This window comes from Melospiza melodia, chromosome 5, assembly GCF_035770615.1.
Source record: "Melospiza melodia melodia isolate bMelMel2 chromosome 5, bMelMel2.pri, whole genome shotgun sequence".
Lineage (NCBI taxonomy): Eukaryota > Metazoa > Chordata > Aves > Passeriformes > Passerellidae > Melospiza > Melospiza melodia.
In genome coordinates this window covers 61,403,418-61,428,123 of record NC_086198.1, presented here as the reverse complement: position 1 = coordinate 61,428,123, position 24,706 = coordinate 61,403,418, and positions in this window count along the sequence as shown.

Here is a 24,706-nt window from a genome sequence, read left to right as displayed (position 1 = left end):
TGGTTCCCAGAGCCAAGGTGGCACCAGTGCCATGTTGGCCTGGTTTGATAGTACCATGTGGCTCCTGCAATCTGCCATCCAGAAGCGGGGCAGCTTACTTTTGTTTGCCAGGGAAACGGGCCGAGGTATTTCTCTGGGGGCCTATGGCTGGGAGTGACCGGCTGGCTCCTGAAAAGCTACGATAGGCAGGATGTTTACCAGACCCATGGTGCCACCAGTGCCAAGTTGGGCTGATTACATAGTACCAAGTGGCTCCTGCAATCTGCCATCCAGAATCGGGGCAGCTTACTTTTGTTTGCCAGGGAAACGGGCCGAGGTTTGTGTCTGGGGGCCTATGGCAGGGAGTGACCGTCTGGCTCCTGAAAAGCTACGATAGGCAGGATGTTTACCAGACCCATGGTGCCACCAGTGCCAAGTTGGGCTGATTTCATAGTACCAAGTGGCTCCTGCAATCTGCCATCCAGAATCGGGGCAGCTTACTTTTGTTTTCCAGGGAAACGGGCCGAGGTTTGTGTCTGGGGGCCTATGGCTGGGAGTGACCGGCTGGCTCCTGAAAAGCTACGATAGGCAGGATGGTGACCAGACCCATGGTGGCACCAGTGCCAAGTTGGGCTGGTTTGATAGTACCAAGTGGCTCCTGCAATCTGCCATCAAAATGTTGGCAGGCGAGTTTTGTTTTCCAGGGAAAAGCACCGTTGTTTTTGTTTGGGGGCCTGTGGCTCAGAGTGGCCGGCTGGCTCCTTAGAATCCACGATACGCAGGATGGTTCCCAGACCCAAGGTGGCACCAGTGCCAAGTCGGGCTGGTTTGACACTACCAAGTGGCTCCTGCACTCTGCCATCCAGAATCGGGGCAGCTTAATTTTGTTTGCCAGGGAAACGGTCCGAGGTTTGTGTCTGGGGGCCTATGGCTGGGAGTGACCGGCTGGCTCCTGAAAAGCTACGATAGGCAGGATGGTTCCCAGATCCAAGATGGCACCAGTGCCAAGTCGGGGTGGTTTGATGGTGCAAAGTGGCTCCTGCAATCTGCCATCCTGACGCGGGGCAGCGGATTTTTGTTTCCAAGAGAAATGGTCCGTGGTTTGTTTTTGGGGCTATATGGCTGGGCGTGGCCTGCTGGCTCCTTAAAAAGCTACGATAGGCAGGATGGTTCCCTGACCCAAGGTGGCACCAGTGCCAAGTCGGGCGGTTTTCGTAGTACAAAGTGCGTCCTAAAATTTGCCATCCAGAAGAGGGTCAGTTGAGGTTTGTTTACCAGAGAAAAGGGCCGTGGTTTGTTTTTGGGGGCATATGGCTGATAGTGGCCGTCTGGCCCCTGAAAATCCACGATAGGCAGGATGGTTCCCAGACCAGAGGTGGCACCAGTGCCAAGTCGGGCTGGTTTGATAGTACTAAATAGCACCTGCAATCTGCCATGCAGAAGCGGGGCAGCTTACTTTTGTTTGCCAGGGAAACGGGCCGAGGTTTGTGTCTGGGGGCCTATGGCTGGGAGTGACCGGCTGGCTCCTGAAAAGCTACGATAGGCAGGATGGTGACCAGACCCATGGTGGCACCAGTGCCAAATTTGGCTGGTTTGATAGTACCAAGTGGCTCCTGCAATCTGCCATCAAAAAGTTGGCAGGAGAGTTTTGTTTTCCAGGGAAAAGCGCCGTTGTTTGTGTTTGGGGGTCTGTGGGTGGGAGTGGCCGGCTGGCTCCTTAGAACACACGATACGCAGGATGGTTCCCAGACCCAAGGTGGCACCAGTGCCACGTCGGGCTGGTTTGATGGTGAAAAGTGGCTCCTGCAATCTGCCATCCTGAAGCGGGGTAGCTTACATTTGTGTACCAGGGAAACGGGCCGAGGTTTATGACTGGGGGCCTAGGGCTAGGAGTGACCGGCTGGCTCCTGAAAAGCAACAATAGGCAGGATGGTTCCCAGACCCAAGGTGGCACCAGTGCCAAGTTGGGCTGGTTTGATGGTACCAACTGGCTCCTGCAATCTGCCATCTAAAAGTTGTCAGGCGAGTTTTGTTTTCCAGGGAAAAGCGCCGTTGATTTTGTTTGGAGGCCGGTGGCTGGCAGTGGCTGCCTGTCGTCTTAGAATCCGGGTTACGCAGCATGGTTCCCAGAGCCAAGGTGGCACCAGTGTCAAGTTGGGCTGGTTTGATAGTACCAAGTGGCTCCTGCAATCTGCCATCCAGAAGCGGGGCAGCTTACTTTTGTTTGCCAGGGAAACGGGCCGAGGTATTTGTCTGGGGACCTATGGCTGGGAGTGACCGGCTGGCTCCTGAAAAGCTACGATAGGCAGGATGGTGACCAGACCCATGGTGGCACCAGTGCCAAGTTGGGCTGGTTTGATAGTACCAAGTGGCTCCTGCAATCTGCCATCAAAAAGTTGGCAGGCCAGTTTTGTTTTCCAGGGAAAAGCGCCGTTGTTTTTGTTTGGGGGACTGTGGCTGGGAGTGGCCGGCTGGCTCCCTAGAACACACGATACGCAGGATGGTTCCCAGACCCAAGGTGGCACCAGTGCCAAGTCGGGCTGGTTTGATAACACCAAGTGGCTCCTGCAATCTGCCATCCAGAAGCAGGGCAGCTTACTTTTGTTTTCCAGGGAAACGGACCGAGGTTTTTGTCTGGGGGCCTATGGCTGGGAGTGACCGGCTGGCTCCTGAAAAGCTACGATAGGCAGGATGGTGACCAGACCCATGGTGGCACCAGTGCCAAGTTGGGCTGGTTTGATAGTACCAAGTGGCTCCTGCAAGCTGCCATCAAAATGTTGGCAGGCGACTTTTGTTTTCCAGGGAAAAGCGCCGTTGTTTGTGTTTGGGGGCCTGTGGCTGGGAGTGGCCGGCTGGCTCCTTAGAATCCACAATACGCAGCATGGTTCCCAGACCAGAGGTGGCACCAGTGCCAAGTTGGGCTGGTTTGATGGTGCAAAGTGGCTCCTGCAATCTGCCATCCAGAAGTGCGGTAGCTTACTTTTGTGTGCCAGGGAAACAGGCCGAGGTTTGTGTCTGGGGGCCTATGGCTGGGAGTGACCGGCTGGCTCCTGAAAAGCTACGATAGGCAGGATGGTGACCAGACCCATGGTGGCACCAGTGCCAAGTTGGGCTGGTTTGATAGTACCAAGTGGCTCCTGCAATCTGCCATCAAAAAGTTGGCAGGCGAGTTTTGTTTTCCAGGGAAAAAGCGCCGTTGTGTGTGTTTTTGGGCCTGTGGCTGGGAGTGGACAGCTGGCTCCTTAGAATCCACGATACGCAGGATGGTTCCCAGACCCAAGGTGGCACCAGTGCCAAGTCGGGCTGGTTTGTTAGTACCAAGTGGTTCCTGCAATCTGCCATCCAGAAGCGGGGCAGCTGAATTTTGTTTGCCAGAGAAAAAGGCTGTTGTTTGTGTTTCGGGGCCTGTGGCTGGCAGTGGACGGCTGGCTCCTGAAATCCATGATACGCAGCATGGTTCCCAGACCCAAGGTGGCACCAGTGCCAAGTAGGGCTGGTTTCATAGTACCCAGTGGCTCCTGCAATCTGCCATCCAGAAGAGGGGCAGTTGAGTTTTGTTTTCCAGAGAAAAGGGCCGTGGTTTGTGTTTGGGGCCTATGGCTGAGAGTGACCGGCTGACCCCTGAAAATCCACTATACGCCGGATGGTTCCCAGATCCAAGGTGGCACCAGTGCCATGTTGTGCTGGTGTGATAGTCCCAAGTGGCTCCTGCAATCTGCCATCCAGAAGTGGGGCAGCTGAATTTTGTTTGCCAGAGAAAAAGGCTGTGGTTTTTGTTTGGGGGCCTATGGCTGGGAGTGGCCGGCTGGCTCCTGAAAATCCATGATACGCAGCATGGTTCCCAGACCCAAGGTGGCACCAGTGCCAAGTGGGGCTGGTTTCACAGTGTCAAGTGCCTCCTGCAATCTCCCATCCAGAAGCGGGGCAGCTGAGTTTTGTTTGCCAGAGGAAAGGGCCGTGGGTTGTGTTCGGGGGCATATGGCTGGGAGTGGCCGGCTGTCTCATTAAAAAGATCGATACGCACGATGGTTCCCAGACCCAAGGTGGCACCAGTGCCAAGTCGGGCTGTTTTTATAGTACCAAGTGCGTCCTGCAATTTGCCATCCAGAAGAGGGGCAGTTGAGTTTTGTTTGCCAGAGAAAAGCGCCGTTGTTTGTGTTTGGGGGCTTGTGGCTGGGAGTGGCCGACTGGCGCCTTAGAATCTGCGATACGCAGCATGGTTCCCAGACCCAAGGTGGCACCAGTTCCAAGTTGGGCTGGTTTGATAGTAGCAAGTGGCTCCTGCAATCTGCCATCCAGAAGCGGGGTAGCTTACTTTTGTTTGCCAGGGAAACGGGCCGAGGTTTGTGACTGGGGGCCTATGGCTGGGAGTGACCGGCTGGCTCCTGGAAAGCTACGATAGGCAGGATGGTGACCAGACCCATGGTGGCACCAGTGCCAAGTTGGGCTGGTTTGATAGTACCAAGAGGCTCCTGCAATCTGCCATCAAAAAGTTGGCAGGCGAGTTTTGTTTTCCAGGGAAAAGCGCCGTTGTTTGTGTCTGGGGGCCTGTGGCTGGAGTGACCGGCTGGCTCCTTAGAATCCACGATACGCAGGATGGTTCCCAGACCAGAGGTGGCACCAGCGCCAAGTCGGGCTGGATTGATACTACCAAGTGGTTCCTGCAATCTGCCATCCAGAAGCGGGGTAGCTTACTTTTGTGTGCCAGGGAAACGGGCCGAGCTTTGTGTCTGGGCGCCTATGGCTGGGAGTGACCGGCTGGCTCCTGAAAAGCTACGATAGGCAGGATGGTGACCAGACCCATGGTGGCACCAGTGCCAAGTTGGGCTGGTTTGATAGTACCAAGTGGCTCCTGCAATCTGCCCTCAAAAAGTTGGCAGGCGAGTTTTTTTTTCCAGGGAAAAGCGCCGTTGTTTGTGTTTGGGTGCCTGTGGCAGGGAGTGGCCGGCGGGCTCCTCAGAATCCACGATACGCAGGATGGTTCCCAGACCCAAGGTGGCACCAGTGCCAAGTTGGGCTGGTTTGATACTACCAAGTGCGTCCTGCAAACTGCCATCCAGAAGCGGGGTAGCTTACTTTTTTTTGCCAGGGAAACGGGCCGAGGTTTTTTTATCGGGGCCTATGGCTGGGGGTGACCTGCTGGCTTCTGAAAAGCTACGATAGGCAGGATGGTGACCAGACCCATGGTGGCACCAGTGCCAAGTTGGGCTTATTTGATAGTACCAAGTGGCTCCTGCAATCTGCCATCAAAATGTTGGCAGGCGAGTTTTGTTTTCCAGGGAAAAGCGCCGTTGTTTGTGTTTGGGGGCCTGTGGCTGGGAGTGGCCGGCTGGCTAATTAGAATCCACGATACGCAGGATGGTTCCCAGACCAGAGGTGGCACCAGTGCCAAGTCGGGCTGGTTTGATACTACCAAGTGCGTCCTGCAATCTGCCATCCAGAAGCGGGACAGCTTACTTTTGTTTGCCAGGGAAACGGGCCGAGGTTTGTGTCTGGGGGCCTATGGCTGGGAGTGACCGGCTGGCTCCTGAAAAGCTACGATAGGCAGGATGGTGACCAGACCCATGGTGGCACCAGTGCCAAGTTGGGCTGGTTTGATAGTACCAAGTGGCTCCTGCAATCTGCCATCAAAAAGTTGGCAGGCGAGTTTGTTATCTAGGGAAAAGCGCAGTTGTTTGAGTTTGGGGGCCTGTGGCTGGGAGTGGCCGGTTGGCTCCTTAGAATCCACGATACGCAGGATGGTTCCCAGACCAGAGGTGGCACCAGTGCCAAGCCTGGCTGGTCTGATAGTACCAAGTGCGTCCTGCAATCTGCCATCCAGAAGCGGGGCAGCCTAATTTTGTTTGCCAGGGAAACGGGCCGAGGTTTGTGTTTGGGGGCCTGTGGCTGGGAGTTGCCGACTGGCTCCTTAGAACCCATGATACGCAGGATGGTTCCCAGACCAGAGGTGGCACCAGTGCCAAGTTGGGCTAGTTTGATAGTACCAAGTGGCTTCTGCAATCTGCCATCCAGAAGCGGGGCAGCTTACTTTTGTTTGCCAGGGAAACGGGCCGTTGTTTGTGTTTGGGGGCCTGTGGCTGGGAGTTGCCGACTGGCTCCTTAGAATCCACGATACGCGGGATGGTTCACAGACCAGAGGTGGCACCAGTGCCTAGTCGGGCTGGTTTGATAGTACCAAGTGGCTCCTGCAATCTGCCATCCAGAAGCGGGGCAGCTTACTTTTGTTTTCCAGGGAAAAGCGCCGTTGTTTGTGTTTGGGGGCCTGTGGGTGGGAGTGGCCGGATGGCTCCTTAGAATCCACGATACGCAGGATGGTTCCCAGACCAGAGGTGGCACCAGTGCCAAGTCGGCCTGGTTTGATAGTACCAAGTGGCTCCTGCAATCTGCCATCCAGAAGCGGGGCAGCTTACTTTTGTTTGCCAGGGAAACGGGCCGAGGTTTGTGTCTCAGGGCCTATGGCTGGGAGTGACCGGCTGGCTCCTGAAAAGTTACAATAGGCAGGATGGTGACCAGACCCATGGTGGCACCAGTGCCAAGTCGGGCTGGTTTGATAGTACCAAGTGGCTCCTGCAATCTGCCATGAAAATTTGGCAGGCGAGTTTTGTTTTCCAGGGAAAAGCGCCGTTGTTTTTGTTTGGGGGCCTGTGGCTGGGAGTGGCCGGCTGGCTCCTTAGAATCCACGATACGCAGCATGGTATCCAGACCCAAGGTGGCACCAGTGCCAAGTTGGGCTGGTTTGATAATACCAAGTGGTTCCTGCAAACTCCATCAAAAAGTTGGCAGGCATGTTTTGTTTTCCAGGGAACAGCGCCGTTGATTTTGTTTGGGGGCCTGTGGCTGGGAGTGGCCGGCTGGCTCCTTAGAATCCACGATACGCAGGATGGTTCCCAGACCCAAGGTGGCACCAGTGCCAAGTCGGGCTGGTTTGATTACACCAAGTGGCTCCTGCAATCTGCCATCCAGAAGTGAGGCAGCTAAGTTTTGTTTGCGAGAAAAAAGGGCCGTGGTTTTTTTGGGGGCCTGTGGCTGGGAGTAGCTGGCTGGCTCCTTAAAATCCACGATAGGCAGGATGGTTCCCAGACCCAAGGTGGCACCAGTGCCAAGTCGGGCTGGTTTGATAGTACCAAGTGGCTCCTGCAATCTGCCATCCAGAAGCGGGGCAGCTGAGTTTTGTTTGCCAGAGAAAAAGGCTGTGGTTTTTGTTTGGGGGCCTGTGGCTGGCAGTGGCCGGCTGGCTCCTGAAAATCCACGATACGCAGCATGGTTCCCAGACCCAAGGTGGCACCAGTACAAAGTGGGGCTCGTTTGACAGTGTCAAGTGCCTCCTGCAATCTCCCATCCAGAAGCGGGGCAGCTGAGTTTTTTTTGCCAGGGAAACGGACCTTTGTTTTTGATTGGGGTCTGTGGCCGAGAGTGGTCGGCTGTCTCCTGACAATCCACAATACGCAGGATGGTTCCCAGACCAAAGGTGGCACCAGTGCCAAGTCGGGCTGGTTTGATAGTACCAAGTGCCTCCTGCAATCTGCCATCCAGAAGCGGGGCAGCTGAGTTTTGTTTGCCAGAGAAAAGGGCCATGGGTTGTGTTTGGGGGCATATGGCTGGGAGTGGCCACCTGGCTCCTTAAAATGCACGATACGCCGCATGGTAACCAGACGCAAGGTGGCACCAGTGCCAAGTCGGGCTGTTTTTGTAGTACCCAGTGGCTCCTGCAATTTGCCATCCAGAAGCGGGGCAGCTAAATTTTGTTTGCTAGAGAAAAGGGCTGTGGTTTGTGTTTGGGGGCCTATGGCCGAGAGTGGTAGGCTGGCCCCTGAAAATCAACGATAGGCAGGATGGTTCCCAGATCCAAGGTGGCACCAGTGCCAAGTAAGGCTGGTTGTATGGTTCAAAGTGACTCCTGCAATCTGCCATCCAGAAGCGGGACAGCTGAGTTTTTTTTGCCAGAGAAAAGGTCCGTGGTTTCTTTTTGGGGCATACGGCTGGGAATTGCCGGCTGGCTCCTTAAAATGCTCGATACGCAGGATGGTTCCCAGAGCCAAGGTGGCACCACTGCCAAGTCGGGCTCTTTTTGTAGTACCAAGTGCGTCCTGCAATTTGCCATCCAGAAGCGGGGCAGCTGAGTTTTGTTTGCCAGAGAAAAGGGCCGAGGTTTGTGTTTGGGAGCATATGGCTGGGAATGACCGGCTGGCCCCTGAAAATCCACGATACGCCGGATGGTTCCCAGATCCAAGGTGGTACCATTACCAAGTCGGGCTGGTTTGATAGTCCCAAGTGGCTCCTGCAAACTGCCATCCAGAAGCGGGGCAGCTGAGTTTTGTTTGCCAGGGAAATGGGCCGTTGTTTGTGTTTGGGGGCCTGTGGCTGGGAGTGTTCGGCTGGTTCCTGAATATGTACGATACGCAGGATTGTTCCCAGATCCAAGGTGGCAGCAGTGCCATGTTGTGCTGCTGTGATAGTCCCAAGTGGCTCCTGCAATCTGCCATCCAGAAGTGGGGCAGCTGATTTTTGTTTGCCAGAGAAAAGGTCCGTGGTTTGTGTTTGGGGGCATATGGCTGAGAGTGGCCGGCTGGCCCCTGAAAATCCACGATACACAGGATGGTTCCCAGATCCAAGGTGGCACCTGTGCCAAGTCGGGCTGATTTGATAGTACTAAGTAGCTCCTGCAATCTGTCATCCAGAAGCGGGGCAGCTTACTTTTGTTTGCCAGGGAAACGGGCCGAGGTTTCTGTTTGGGGGCCTATGGCTGGGAGTGACCGGCTGGCTCCTGAAAAGCTACAATAGGCAGGATGGTTCCCAGAGCCAAGGTGGCACCAGTGCCAAGTTGGGCTGGTTTGATAGTACCAAGTGTCTCCTGCAATCTGCCATCCAGAAGCAGGGCAGCTGAGTTTTGTTTGCCAGAGAAAAGGGCTTGGTTTGTGTTTGGGGGCATATGGCTGGGTGTGGCCAGCTGGCTCCTTAAAATGCACGATATGCAACATGGCTCCCAGACCCATAGTGGCACCAGTGCCAAGTCGGGCTGGTTTGATAGTACCAAGTGGCTCCTGCAATCTTCCATGATCACGTGGAGAAATACTTTCTGGTTTCAGCCATATGCTCTTTCTTCTCTCCCTCAACTTCTCTATCACCTCTCATCTGGTTCACATGCGCTGTCTTCAAGGTCCACAGGCTACTTTTCACAGAATCTTCTGGCCTGATGAAGTAAGAATGATGAATAGAACAGAGCTGGGATCTATTTTCCAGTTTGGATAAAATGCATTCTGCACACAAATCCAAGGAGAACGGGCTGCCTCAATGCCCAGAAAATCTTTCACTCCTGCTAGTGTTCTACGTCAACCGCAACTTAGTCTGAAAGAAAAGCTTTTTCTCTGAGAGCATCTGAGAGGTTTGCATGAAGCACTGATATCTGACATATGCAATTTTGAATAGGAGAGGAAAAAGAAAATGGCAAGGAGTTTTTAATTTTAGTGGTTTCAATTTTAATTTCCGTGCACTTTTTCAAAACTTGTCAGCTCAAATGCCCATCAACATCTTTTAGTCATCTGTAAGTCAGTATTCATATAAAATGTGCTTCAAATCCAAAGAATTTCAAATTTGCACTCCAAGCTTCTATGCCTAGATTTATGATTTCCTACACATATTAGATGAAAGGAAGGCCTTTTTTACTGTGGGAGTGCTGGAACACTGGAACAGGTTGCCCAGAGAAGTTGTGGGTGTCCCATCCCTGAAAGTATTCAAGGTCACCTTGGACGGGGCTTGGAGCAGCAACAAAGGAGAAGCTTGATGGTAGAGAAACAAAGTTGGACTATAGAAGAAACTCGGATTGAAGTATAGGATCAAGTTTTCTCTCAGCTCTTGGGGTAAATTCAAAGTTGTACAAAATGACATTTATCTGTGCTATTCACTACTGTAACAGAAAGTTTCATGAAAACTGTACAGAAGATAGTAAATTTTAAAAGAGATAAGAATTACAGCATAAAATCCATGGGATAGGTTACAACATGAGACACTCTCTAAGAGAAAATCTCTGTGTTTCAGCACTTCATCGGGGTAAGATTTCATGAAGTGCCAAAGAAGGCGGCAAAATATCATTCGGGACATTATTTACTGGAATTCAGCCTGGCCATTAGTAGGAACTGCCTTTGAACATATCATGTAGATATACCACACACGCTTTCCCTTCACTGAAAAATTACTGTTTACAACAAATAAGCAATTGACGATCAAAATTGATTGAAAGCATCTTAAACATGTCAAGTATTTCATTGTAGATGATCTGTGATCCAAATGCTTCTTCCACCTTCGAGAGGGACAGAAGAATTCTTCCATATCATGATGGTTTAAAATTGTATCAACCAATGTTTTCTGCTGAAAAGATATCATCTATTTTTTTCTATTTTTGGAAGAAAATATTCCTAGACATACAACAGGTGAGAACTAAGTAATTTTAAAGAAACAAATGAAATGAAAATATTCTGTAAATAGAATGAAATGAAAAGCTGTGTTTTAAATAGGAGCTAAATATTAAACAGAATTTTTGTACCAGGCATTTGAATTACTGCACCAGCTCTTTTGCCCATCAAGAGAGGCATTTAGCATTTCAGTCTTTTCCAAGGTGTTCATGATCTGCTATGCTGATCTCTGTGTGTGCCTAGGTGTGTGTGGAGGGGGGGGCATATGAAGGGGAGTGTGTATGTTTGCTTTACAATTGTTGTGGCAGATTCATGCCTCAGCTCCACATTTTGTTTTAAAAAGGTCACACCGAGTGGATATGAAGTTTACTATCAACAAGAGATCGATTCCCAAATCATCCATTTGACTCTCCCTTATAAATCATGTGCTTTGTTGCATATTTTATCAAATATACTTTCAAGCCAGATGGAGGAAGGAGGATGTGGGAATCCCTCCACCATCTTGCAACTTTTATGTAAGTAGGTTTTCAAGAAAATCATCATTTCTCTTTTAAATATGTCTGGAACAGGCATGATGGTAGTGTCAACCTGTTGGAGTTTTTGTTGCTGGAAGAAGTTGTACAAAAGGATTGGTTTTTACATTGACCAGTTACTGAATCAAGCGCAGGAATACATTGGAAATTTAGCTGGGGGTTCCTTTTCCCAGCAGACTACTTCTAGAACGAGCTTGTACACTGAAGCTGACTCTTTTGCTCTCTTTTTGTTTCTTTCCTATTTTCTTGGCTTCTTTGCCACTATCTAGACAATTTTGGAACTTTGTTCCCAACTAAAATGGTTTCAATAGTCTGATTGTGATCATACATTTTTACAAGGAATTTTTAAAATCTTTCCTCGAGTCCAGAAAGTCAAGGACTTAGATCTTTTTCTTCCCTTATCAATATTGCCATGAAATTGATAAATAAAGACCAACTCTTTATTTTTGTTTTTAACCCACGTAGATAATTCCCATCCATTAATCCATTTTGTGGACCAATAGCTGCCATTCTGATGGAAGCTGTCACTTCTTAACAATAGGCATTCTGTGACTATGTTGACTGCACTTTGGGTGAAGATCCTAACTGGTCTTAGATATACATAGGGAGAAATTTGCTCAGCCAGTGTCAGTCTTAAGCATGCGTATCAGAAGATCTTTCTAGAGCTGGGAATTTTCCCATGAAAGGGATTCAGTTAGGGAAGAGACACTTGTGCCAGAGTTTTACATTCTTCTTGAACACTGCTTAAGGAACTTAGATGCCATGTCCATTTGGATCTCTGTCTGCACAGAACTTTGTCATGCCAGTGCTTTGAAATGCATCTTGAAGAGAATTCACTAGCACAGAATGAAAGAGAGTGGAAGGGGTTGGTGGGGCTAACCAGGCCCAACCCCCCTGCCTAAACCAGGATACCTAGAGCCTCTTGCCCAGGATTCTATCTGGGTGTACTTTTAATGTCTTCAAAGATCCAGGCTCCACAATCTTTCTGGGCAGTCTGTGCCGTGGTTCAGTCACCCTGACAGTAAAGAAACATTTACTGATGTTCAAAGGCAATCTCCTGTATTTCAGTGTGTGCCCACTGCCTCTTGTCTTTTCCCTCAGCATCACTGAAAAGACACTGATTCCCTCCCCTTTGCACTATTGCTTCCATATGTATGTGTGATGCCATGTAGAGGTATGTCAAAAACCTCCCTGAAGCCCAGGCAGATAATATTCCCTTCATCTACCAGTCAAGTTGATTCATCAGAGGAGTTTAAAGTGATGTTCAGCATGAAATTCCCCTGAAAAATCATGCTAACTACATTATTTGGTCATCTGTCATGTGCCTGGCAAGGATTTCCAGGAAGAGCTGCTTCATCAACTTCCTGGGGATAAAAAAGAGGCTGGCTGGTTTGTACTATGGCGAGTCCTCTTAATTGCCTTTTTTGAAGATGGGTGTCATTTGCTAACATCCACTCTTTAGCCTCTCTTGTCGTCTACATCTTAGCAAAACGCTTTTCCACTATGTCTGGCTAGGAAAAACTGTGCCAGCACAGAAAACATCTCCCATCGTGTTCTAGAAGTTGCACGGATGTCTGCCAAGTGTTTGGCAGGAAGAAAAGAAAAGTTGTCCAAAACAGCTTCCAATCGAATGTTCATGTGATTGGAAAAGTCAGGAGAGTGCAAAGGTACTGTTTTCTATCAGTTGGCAAGGTGCGCACACAATCCCAGTGTTGTACAGCTTGCTTCTTCACCTTCCCGAAGCTGCCGCTCTCGCCAGCTGCCGGAGCCCAAGAAGCGGCTTCTTCGCGCAAAGACGATTGTGCCGCTCACAGTGCTCTCCTTAGCGCGGCTTCTGTCGAAAGACGCCCGGCAGCGGCTCTTACCTCCGGAGAGCATCCTACCTTCGTCTTTAGCTCCTCTTCTCATCTACACCTCGGCAAAAAGCTTTTCCACTATGTCTGGCTAGGAAAAACTGTGCCAGCACAGAAAACATCTCCCATCGTGTTCTAGAAGTTGCACGGATGTCTGCCAAGTGTTTGGCAGGAAGAAAAGAAAAGTTGTCCAAAACAGCTTCCAATCGAATGTTCCTGTGATTGGAAAAGTCAGGAGAGTGCAAAGGTACTGTTTTCTATCAGTTGGCAAGGTGCGCACACAATCCCAGTGTTGTACAGCTTGCTTCTTCACCTTCCCGAAGCTGCCGCTCTCGCCGGCTGCCGGAGCCCAAGAAGCGGCTTCTTCGCGCAAAGACGATTGTGCCGCTCACAGTGCTCTCCTTAGCGCGGCTTCTGCCGAAAGACGCCCGGCAGCGGCTCTTACCTCCGGAGAGCATCCTACCTTCGTCTTTAGCTCCTCTTCTCATCTACACCTCGGCAAAACGCTTTTCCACTATGTCTGGCTAGGAAAAACTGTGCCAGCACAGAAAACATCTCCCATCGTGTTCTAGAAGTTGCACGGATGTCTGCCAAGTGTTTGGCAGGAAGAAAAGAAAAGTTGTCCAAAACAGCTTCCAATCGAATGTTCCTGTGATTGGAAAAGTCAGGAGAGTGCAAAGGTACTGTTTTCTATCAGTTGGCAAGGTGCGCACACAATCCCAGTGTTGTACAGCTTGCTTCTTCACCTTCCCGAAGCTGCCGCTCTCGCCGGCTGCCGGAGCCCAAGAAGCGGCTTCTTCGCGCAAAGACGATTGTGCCGCTCACAGGGCTCTCCTTAGCGCGGCTTCTGCCGAAAGACGCCCGGCAGCGGCTCTTACCTCCGGAGAGCATCCTACCTTCGTCTTTCGCGTCTTTTGTAGTCTACAAATTTGCAAAACACTTTTCCATTATGTCTGGCTAGGAAAAACTGTGCCAGCACAGAAAACATCTCCCATCGTGTTCTAGAAGTTGCACGGATATCTGCCAAGTGTTTGGCAGGAAGAAAAGAAAAGTTGTCCAAAACAGCTTCCAATCGAATGTTCCTGTGATTGGAAAAGTCAGGAGAGTGCAAAGGTACTGTTTTCTATCAGTTGGCAAGGTGCGCACACAATCCCAGTGTTGTACAGCTTGCTTCTTCACCTTCCCGAAGCTGCCGCTCTCGCCGGCTGCCGGAGCCCAAGAAGCGGCTTCTTCGCGCAAAGACGATTGTGCCGCTCACAGGGCTCTCCTTAGCGCGGCTTCTGCCGAAAGACGCCCGGCAGCGGCTCTTACCTCCGGAGAGCATCCTACCTTCGTCTTTAGCTCCTCTTCTCATCTACACCTCGGCAAAAAGCTTTTCCACTATGTCTGGCTAGGAAAAACTGTGCCAGCACAGAAAACATCTCCCATCGTGTTCTAGAAGTTGCACGGATGTCTGCCAAGTGTTTGGCAGGAAGAAAAGAAAAGTTGTCCAAAACAGCTTCCAATCGAATGTTCCTGTGATTGGAAAAGTCAGGAGAGTGCAAAGGTACTGTTTTCTATCAGTTGGCAAGGTGCGCACACAATCCCAGTGTTGTACAGCTTGCTTCTTCACCTTCCCGAAGCTGCCGCTCTCGCCGGCTGCCGGAGCCCAAGAAGCGGCTTCTTCGCGCAAAGACGATTGTGCCGCTCACAGGGCTCTCCTTAGCGCGGCTTCTGCCGAAAGACGCCCGGCAGCGGCTCTTACCTCCGGAGAGCATCCTACCTTCGTCTTTCGCGTCTTTTGTAGTCTACATCTTAGCAAAACGCTTTTCCACTATGTCTGGCTAGGAAAAACTGTGCCAGCACAGAAAACATCTCCCATCGTGTTCTAGAAGTTGCACGGATGTCTGCCAAGTGTTTGGCAGGAAGAAAAGTTGTCCAAAACAGCTTCCAATCGAATGTTCCTGTGATTGGAAAAGTCAGGAGAGTGCAAAGGTACTGTTTTCTATCAGTTGGCAAGGTGCGCACACAATCCCAGTGTTGTACAGCTTGCTTCTTCACCTTCCCGAAGCTGCCGCTCTCGCCGGCTCCCGGAACCGAAGAAGCGGCTTCTTCGCGCAAAGACGATTGTGCCGCTCACAGTGCTCTCCTTAGCGCGGCTTCTGCCGAAAGACGCCCGGCAGCGGCTCTTACCTCCGGAGAGCATCCTACCTTCGTCTTTCGCGTCTTTTGTAGTCTACATCTTAGCAAAACGCTTTTCCACTATGTCTGGCTAGGAAAAACTGTGCCAGCACAGAAAACATCTCCCATCGTGTTCTAGAAGTTGCACGGATGTCTGCCAAGTGTTTGGCAGGAAGAAAAGAAAAGTTGTCCAAAACGCTTCAAATCGAATGTTCCTGTGATTGGAAAATTCAGGAGAGTGCAAAGGTACTGTTTTCTATCAGTTGGCAAGGTGCGCACACAATCGCAGTGTTGTACAGCTTGCTTCTTCACCTTCCCGAAGCTGCCGCTCTCGCCGGCTGCCGGAGCCCAAGAAGCGGCTTCTTCGCGCAAAGACGATTGTGCCGCTCACAGTGCTCTCCTTAGCGCGGCTTCTGCCGAAAGACGCCCGGCAGCGGCTCTTACCTCCTGAGAGTGGCAGCTTCGGGAAGGTGAAGAAGCAAGCTGTACAACACTGGGATTGTGTGCGCACCTTGCCAACTGATAGAAAACAGTACCTTTGCACTCCTGACTTTTCCAATCACATGAACATTCGATTGGAAGCTGTTTTGGACAACTTTTCTTTTCTTCCTGCCAAACACTTGGCAGACATCCGTGCAACTTCTAGAACACGATGGGAGATGTTTTCTGTGCTGGCACGGTTTTTCCTAGCCAGACATAGTGGAAAAGCGTTTTGCTAAGATGTAGACTACATAAGACGCGAAAGACGAAGGTAGGATGCTCTCCGGAGGTAAGAGCCGCTGCCGGGCGTCTTTCGGCAGAAGCCGCGCTAAGGAGAGCCCTGTGAGCGGCACAATCGTCTTTGCGCGAAGAAGCCGCTTCTTGGGCTCCGGCAGCCGGCGAGAGCGGCAGCTTCGGGAAGGTGAAGAAGCAAGCTGTACAACACTGGGATTGTGTGCGCACCTTGCCAACTGATAGAAAACAGTACCTTTGCACTCTCCTGACTTTTCCAATCACAGGAACATTCGATTGGAAGCTGTTTTGGACAACTTTTCTTTTCTTCCTGCCAAACACTTGGCAGACATCCGTGCAACTTCTAGAACACGATGGGAGATGTTTTCTGTGCTGGCACAGTTTTTCCTAGCCAGACATAGTGGAAAAGCTTTTTGCCGAGGTGTAGATGAGAAGAGGAGCTAAAGACGAAGGTAGGATGCTCTCCGGAGGTAAGAGCCGCTGCCGGGCGTCTTTCGGCAGAAGCCGCGCTAAGGAGAGCCCTGTGAGCGGCACAATCGTCTTTGCGCGAAGAAGCCGCTTCTTGAGCTCCGGCAGCCGGCGAGAGCGGCAGCTTCGGGAAGGTGAAGAAGCAAGCTGTACAACACTGGGATTGTGTGCGCACCTTGCCAACTGATAGAAAACAGTACCTTTGCACTCTCCTGACTTTTCCAATCACAGGAACATTCGATTGGAAGCTGTTTTGGACAACTTTTCTTTTCTTCCTGCCAAACACTTGGCAGACATCCGTGCAACTTCTAGAACACGATGGGAGATGTTTTCTGTGCTGGCACAGTTTTTCCTAGCCAGACATAGTGGAAAAGCGTTTTGCCGAGGTGTAGATGAGAAGAGGAGCTAAAGACGAAGGTAGGATGCTCTCCGGAGGTAAGAGCCGCTGCCGGGCGTCTTTCGGCAGAAGCCGCGCTAAGGAGAGCACTGTGAGCGGCACAATCGTCTTTGCGCGAAGAAGCCGCTTCTTGGGCTCCGGCAGCCGGCGAGAGCGGCAGCTTCGGGAAGGTGAAGAAGCAAGCTGTACAACACTGGGATTGTGTGCGCACCTTGCCAACTGATAGAAAACAGTACCTTTGCACTCTCCTGACTTTTCCAATCACAGGAACATTCGATTGGAAGCTGTTTTGGACAACTTTTCTTTTCTTCCTGCCAAACACTTGGCAGACATCCGTGCAACTTCTAGAACACGATGGGAGATGTTTTCTGTGCTGGCACAGTTTTTCCTAGCCAGACATAGTGGAAAAGCGTTTTGGTAAGATGTAGACGACAAGAGAGGCTAAAGAGTGGATGTTAGCAAATGACACCCATCTTCAAAAAAGGCAATTAAGAGGACTCGCCATAGTACAAACCAGCCAGCCTCTTTTTTATCCCCAGGAAGTTGATGAAGCAGCTCTTCCTGGAAATCCTTGCCAGGCACATGACAGATGACCAAATAATGTAGTTAGCATGATTTTTCAGGGGAATTTCATGCTGAACATCACTTTAAACTCCTCTGATGAATCAACTTGACTGGTAGATGAAGGGAATATTATCTGCCTGGGCTTCAGGGAGGTTTTTGACATACCTCTACATGGCATCACACATACATATGGAAGCAATAGTGCAAAGGGGAGGGAATCAGTGTCTTTTCAGTGATGCTGAGGGAAAAGACAAGAGGCAGTGGGCACACACTGAAATACAGGAGATTGCCTTTGAACATCAGTAAATGTTTCTTTACTGTCAGGGTGACTGAACCACGGCACAGACTGCCCAGAAAGATTGTGGAGCCTGGATCTTTGAAGACATTAAAAGTACACCCAGATAGAATCCTGGGCAAGAGGCTCTAGGTATCCTGGTTTAGGCAGGGGGGTTGGGCCTGGTTAGCCCCACCAACCCCTTCCACTCTCTTTCATTCTGTGCTAGTGAATTCTCTTCAAGATGCATTTCAAAGCGCTGGCATGACAAAGTTCTGTGCAGACAGAGATCCAAATGGACATGGCATCTAAGTTCCTTAAGCAGTGTTCAAGAAGAATGTAAAACTCTGGCACAAGTGTCTCTTCCCTAACTGAATCCCTTTCATGGGAAAATTCCCAGCTCTAGAAAGATCTTCTGATACGCATGCTTAAGACTGACACTGGCTGAGCAAATTTCTCCCTATGTATATCTAAGACCAGTTAGGATCTTCACCCAAAGTGCAGTCAACATAGTCACAGAATGCCTATTGTTAAGAAGTGACAGCTTCCATCAGAATGGCAGCTATTGGTCCACAAAATGGATTAATGGATGGGAATTATCTACGTGGGTTAAAAACAAAAATAAAGAGTTGGTCTTTATTTATCAATTTCATGGCAATATTGATAAGGGAAGAAAAAGATCTAAGTCCTTGACTTTCTGGACTCGAGGAAAGATTTTAAAAATTCCTTGTAAAAATGTATGATCACAATCAGACTATTGAAACCATTTTAGTTGGGAACAAAGTTCCAAAATTGTCTAGATAGTGGCAAAGAAGCCAAGAAAATAGGAAAGAAACAAAAAGAGAGCAAAAGAGTCAGCTTCAGTGTACAAGCTCGTTCTAGAAGTAGTCTGCTGGGAAAAGGAACCCCCAGCTAAATTTCCAATGTATTCCTGCGCTTGATTCAGTAACTGGTCAATGTAAAAACCAATCCTTTTGTACAACTTCTTCCAGCAACAAAAACTCCAACAGGTTGACACTACCATCATGCCTGTTCCAGACATATTTAAAAGAGAAATGATGATTTTCTTGAAAACCTACTTACATAAAAGTTGCAAGATGGTGGAGGGATTCCCACATCCTCCTTCCTCCATCTGGCTTGAAAGTATATTTGATAAAATATGCAACAAAGCACATGATTTATAAGGGAGAGTCAAATGGATGATTTGGGAATCGATCTCTTGTTGATAGTAAACTTCATATCCACTCGGTGTGACCTTTTTAAAACAAAATGTGGAGCTGAGGCATGAATCTGCCACAACAATTGTAAAGCAAACATACACACTCCCCTTCATATGCCCCCCCCTCCACACACACCTAGGCACACACAGAGATCAGCATAGCAGATCATGAACACCTTGGAAAAGACTGAAATGCTAAATGCCTCTCTTGATGGGCAAAAGAGCTGGTGCAGTAATTCAAATGCCTGGTACAAAAATTCTGTTTAATATTTAGCTCCTATTTAAAACACAGCTTTTCATTTCATTCTATTTACAGAATATTTTCATTTCATTTGTTTCTTTAAAATTACTTAGTTCTCACCTGTTGTATGTCTAGGAATATTTTCTTCCAAAAATAGAAAAAAATAGATGATATCTTTTCAGCAGAAAACATTGGTTGATACAATTTTAAACCATCATGATATGGAAGAATTCTTCTGTCCCTCTCGAAGGTGGAAGAAGCATTTGGATCACAGATCATCTACAATGAAATACTTGACATGTTTAAGATGCTTTCAATCAATTTTGATCGTCAATTGCTTATTTGTTGTAAACAGTAATTTTTCAGTGAAGGGAAAGCGTGTGTGGTATATCTACATGATATGTTCAAAGGCAGTTCCTACTAATGGCCAGGCTGAATTCCAGTAAATAATGTCCCGAATGATATTTTGCCGCCTTCTTTGGCACTTCATGAAATCTTACCCCGATGAAGTGCTGAAACACAGAGATTTTCTCTTAGAGAGTGTCTCATGTTGTAACCTATCCCATGGATTTTATGCTGTAATTCTTATCTCTTTTAAAATTTACTATCTTCTGTACAGTTTTCATGAAACTTTCTGTTACAGTAGTGAATAGCACAGATAAATGTCATTTTGTACAACTTTGAATTTACCCCAAGAGCTGAGAGAAAACTTGATCCTATACTTCAATCCGAGTTTCTTCTATAGTCCAACTTTGTTTCTCTACCATCAAGCTTCTCCTTTGTTGCTGCTCCAAGCCCCGTCCAAGGTGACCTTGAATACTTTCAGGGATGGGACACCCACAACTTCTCTGGGCAACCTGTTCCAGTGTTCCAGCACTCCCACAGTAAAAAAGGCCTTCCTTTCATCTAATATGTGTAGGAAATCATAAATCTAGGCATAGAAGCTTGGAGTGCAAATTTGAAATTCTTTGGATTTGAAGCACATTTTATATGAATACTGACTTACAGATGACTAAAAGATGTTGATGGGCATTTGAGCTGACAAGTTTTGAAAAAGTGCACGGAAATTAAAATTGAAACCACTAAAATTAAAAACTCCTTGCCATTTTCTTTTTCCTCTCCTATTCAAAATTGCATATGTCAGATATCAGTGCTTCATGCAAACCTCTCAGATGCTCTCAGAGAAAAAGCTTTTCTTTCAGACTAAGTTGCGGTTGACGTAGAACACTAGCAGGAGTGAAAGATTTTCTGGGCATTGGGGCAGCACGTTCTCCTTGGATTTGTGTGCAGAATGCATTTTATCCAAACTGGAAAATAGATCCCAGCTCTGTTCTATTCATCATTCTTACTTCATCAGGCCAGAAGATTCTGTGAAAAGTAGCCTGTGGACCTTGAAGACAGCGCATGTGAACCAGATGAGAGGTGATAGAGAAGTTGAGGGAGAGAAGAAAGAGCATATGGCTGAAACCAGAAAGTATTTCTCCACGTGATCATGGAAGATTGCAGGAGCCACTTGGTACTATCAAACCAGCCCAACTTGGCACTGGTGCCACTATGGGTCTGGGAGCCATGTTGCATATCGTGCATTTTAAGGAGCCAGCTGGCCACACTTAGCCATATGCCCCCAAACACAAACCAAGCCCTTTTCTCTGGCAAACAAAACTCAGCTGCCCTGCTTCTGGATGGCAGATTGCAGGAGCCACTTGGTACTATCAAACCAGCCCAACTTGGCACTGGTGCCACCTTGGCTCTGGGAACCATGCTGCCTATTGTAGCTTTTCAGGAGCCAGCCGGTCACTCCCAGCCATAGGCCCCCAAACAGAAACCTCGGCCCGTTTCCCTGGCAAACAAAAGTAAGCTGCCCCGCTTCTGGATGGCAGATTGCAGGAGTTACTTAGTACTATCAAATCAGCCCGACTTGGCACAGGTGCCACCTTGGATCTGGGAACCATCCTGTGTATCGTGGATTTTCAGGGGCCAGCCGGCCACTCTCAGCCATATGCCCCCAAACACAAACCACGGACCTTTTCTCTGGCAAACAAAAATCAGCTGCCCCACTTCTGGATGGCAGATTGCAGGAGCCACTTGGGACTATCACACCAGCACAACATGGCACTGCTGCCACCTTGGATCTGGGAACAATCCTGCGTATCGTACATATTCAGGAACCAGCCGAACACTCCCAGCCACAGGCCCCCAAACACAAACAACGGCCCATTTCCCTGGCAAACAAAACTCAGCTGCCCCGCTTCTGGATGGCAGTTTGCAGGAGCCACTTGGGACTATCAAACCAGCCCGACTTGGTAATGGTACCACCTTGGATCTGGGAACCATCCGGCGTATCGTGGATTTTCAGGGGCCAGCCGGTCATTCCCAGCCATATGCTCCCAAACACAAACCTCGGCCCTTTTCTCTGGCAAACAAAACTCAACTGCCCCTCTTCTGGATGGCAAATTGCAGGACGCACTTGGTACTACAAAAAGAGCCCGACTTGGCAGTGGTGCCACCTTGGCTCTGGGAACCATCCTGCGTATCGAGCATTTTAAGGAGCCAGCCGGCAATTCCCAGCCGTATGCCCCAAAAAGAAACCACGGACCTTTTCTCTGGCAAAAAAAAACTCAGCTGTCCCGCTTCTGGATGGCAGATTGCAGGAGTCACTTTGAACCATACAACCAGCCTTACTTGGCACTGGTGCCACCTTGGATCTGGGAACCATCCTGCCTATCGTTGATTTTCAGGGGCCAGCCTACCACTCTCGGCCATAGGCCCCCAAACACAAACCACAGCCCTTTTCTCTAGCAAACAAAATTTAGCTGCCCCGCTTCTGGATGGCAAATTGCAGGAGCCACTGGGTACTACAAAAACAGCCCGACTTGGCACTGGTGCCACCTTGCGTCTGGTTACCATGCGGCGTATCGTGCATTTTAAGGAGCCAGGTGGCCACTCCCAGCCATATGCCCCCAAACACAACCCACGGCCCTTTTCTCTGGCAAACAAAACTCAGCTGCCCCGCTTCTGGATGGCAGATTGCAGGAGGCACTTGGTACTATCAAACCAGCCCGACTTGGCACTGGTGCCACCTTTGGTCTGGGAACCATCCTGCGTATTGTGGATTGTCAGGAGACAGCCGACCACTCTCGGCCACAGACCCCAATCAAAAACAAAGGTCCGTTTCCCTGGCAAAAAAAACTCAGCTGCCCCGCTTCTGGATGGGAGATTGCAGGAGGCACTTGACACTGTCAAACGAGCCCCACTTTGTACTGGTGCCACCTTGGGTCTGGGAACCATGCTGCGTATCGTGGATTTTCAGGAGCCAGCCGGCCACTGCCAGCCACAGGCCCCCAAACAAAAACCACAGCCTTTTTCTCTGGCAAACAAAACTTAGCTGCCTCACTTCTGGATGGCAGATTGCAGGAGCCACTTGGTGTAATCAAACCAGCCCGACTTGGCACTGGTGCCACCTTGGGTCTGGGAACCATCCTGCGTATCGTGGATTCTAAGGAGCCAGCCGGCCACTCCCAGCCACAGGCCCCCAAACAAAATCAACGGCGCTGTTCCCTGGAAAACAAAACACGCCTGCCAAATTTTGATGGAGTTTGCAGGAACCACTTGGTATTATCAAACCAGCCCAACTTGGCACTGGTGCCACCTTCGGTCTGGATACCATGCTGCGTATCGTGGATTCTAACGAGCCAGCCGGCCACTCCCAGCCACAGGCCCCCAAACACAAACAACGGCGCTTTTCCCTGGAAAACAAAACTCGCCTGCCAACATTTTCATGGCAGATTGCAGGAGCCACTTGGTACTATCAAACCAGCCCGACTTGGCACTGGTGCCACCATGGGTCTGGTCACCATCCTGCCTATCGTAACTTTTCAGGAGCCAGCCGGTCACTCCCAGCCATAGGCCCTGAGACACAAACCTCGGCCCGTTTCCCTGGCAAACAAAAGTAAGCTGCCCCGCTTCTGGATGGCAGATTGCAGGAGCCACTTGGTACTATCAAACCAGCCCGACTTGGCACTGGTGCCACCTTGGGTCTGGATACCATGCTGCGTATCGTGGATTCTAAGGAGCCAGCCGGCCACTCCCACCCACAGGCCCCCAAACACAAACAACGGCGCTTTTCCCTGGAAAACAAAACTCGCCTGCCAACTTTTTGATGGCAGATTGCAGGAGCAACTTGGTAATATCAAACCAGCCAAACTTGGCACTGGTGTCACCATGGGTCTGGTCACCATCCTGCCTATGGTAGCTTTTCAGGAGCCAGCTGGTCACCCTCAGCCATAGGCCCCGAGACAAAAACCTCGGCCCGTTTCCCTGGCAAAAAAAAGTAAGCTACCCCGCTTCTGGATGGCAGATTGCAGGACGCACTTGGTACTATCAAACCAGCCCAACTTGGCACTGGTGCCACCTTGGGTCTGGGAACCATCCTGCTTATCGTGGATTCTAAGGAGCCAGCCAGTCACTCCCAGCCACAGGCCCCCAAACAAAATCAACGGCGCTTTTCCCTGGAAAACAAAACTCGCCTGCCAACATTTTGATGGCAGATTGCAGGAGCCACTTGGTTTTATCAAATCAGCTCAACTTGGCACTGGTGCCACCATGGGTCTGGTCACCATCCTGCCTATCGTAGCTTTTCAGGAGCCAGCCGGTCACTCCCAGCTATAGGCCCCCAGACAAAAACCTCGGCCCCTTTCCCTGGCATACAAAAGTAAGCTACCCCGCTTCTGGATGGCAGATTGCAGGAGCCACTTGGTACTATCAAACCAGCCCGACTTGGCACTGGTGCCACCTCTGGTCTGGGAACCATCCTGCGTATCGTGGATTCTAAGGAACCAGCCGGTCACTCCCAGCCACAGGCCCCCAAACACAAACAACGGCGCTTTTCCCTGGAAAAAAAAACTCGCCTGCCAACATTTTGATGGCAGATTGCAGGAGCCACTTGCTACTATCAAATCAGCCCAACTTGGCACTGGTGCCACCATGGGTCTGGTCACCATCCTGCCTATCGTAGCTTTTCAGGAGCCAGCCGGTCACTCCCAGCCATAGGCCCCAGACAAAAACCTCGGCCATTTTCCCTGGCAAACAAAAGTATGCTACCCCGCTTCTGCATGGCAGATTGCAGGAGCCACTTTGCAGCATCAAACTAGCCCGACTTGGCACTGGTGCCACGTCAGGTCTGGGAACCATCCTGCGTATCGTGGATTCCAATTAGCAAGCCGGCCACTCGCAGCCACAGGCCCCCAAACACAAACAACGGCGCTTTTCCCTGGAAATCAAAACTCGCCTGCCAAATTTTTGATGGCAGATTGCAGGAGCCACTTGGTACTATCAAACCAGCCCAACTTGGCACTGGTGCCACCATGGGTCTGGTCACCATCCTGCCTATCGTAGCTTTTCAGGAGCCAGCCGGTCACTCGCAGCCATAGGCCCCCAGACACAAAGCTCGGCCCGTTTCCCTGGCAAACAAAAGTAAGCTGCCCCGCTTCTGGATGGCAGATTGCAGGAACCACTTGGTACTATCAAACCAGACAACTTGGCACTGGTGCCACCTTGGGTCTGGGAACCATCCTGCGTATCGTGGATTCTAAGCAGCCAGCCGGCCACTCCCAGCCACAGGCCCCCATTTAAAACAACGGCGCTTTTCCCTGGAAAACAAAACTCGCCTGCCAACATTTTGATGGCAGATTGCAGGAGCCACTTGGTACTATCAAATCAGCCCAACATGGCACTGGTGCCACCATGGGTCTGGGAACCATCCTGCCTATCGTAGCTGTTCACGCGCCAGCCGGTCACTCCCAGCCATAGGCCCCCAGAGAAAAACCTCGGCCCTTTTCCCTGGAAAACAAAAGTAAGCTGCCCCGCTTCTGGATGGCA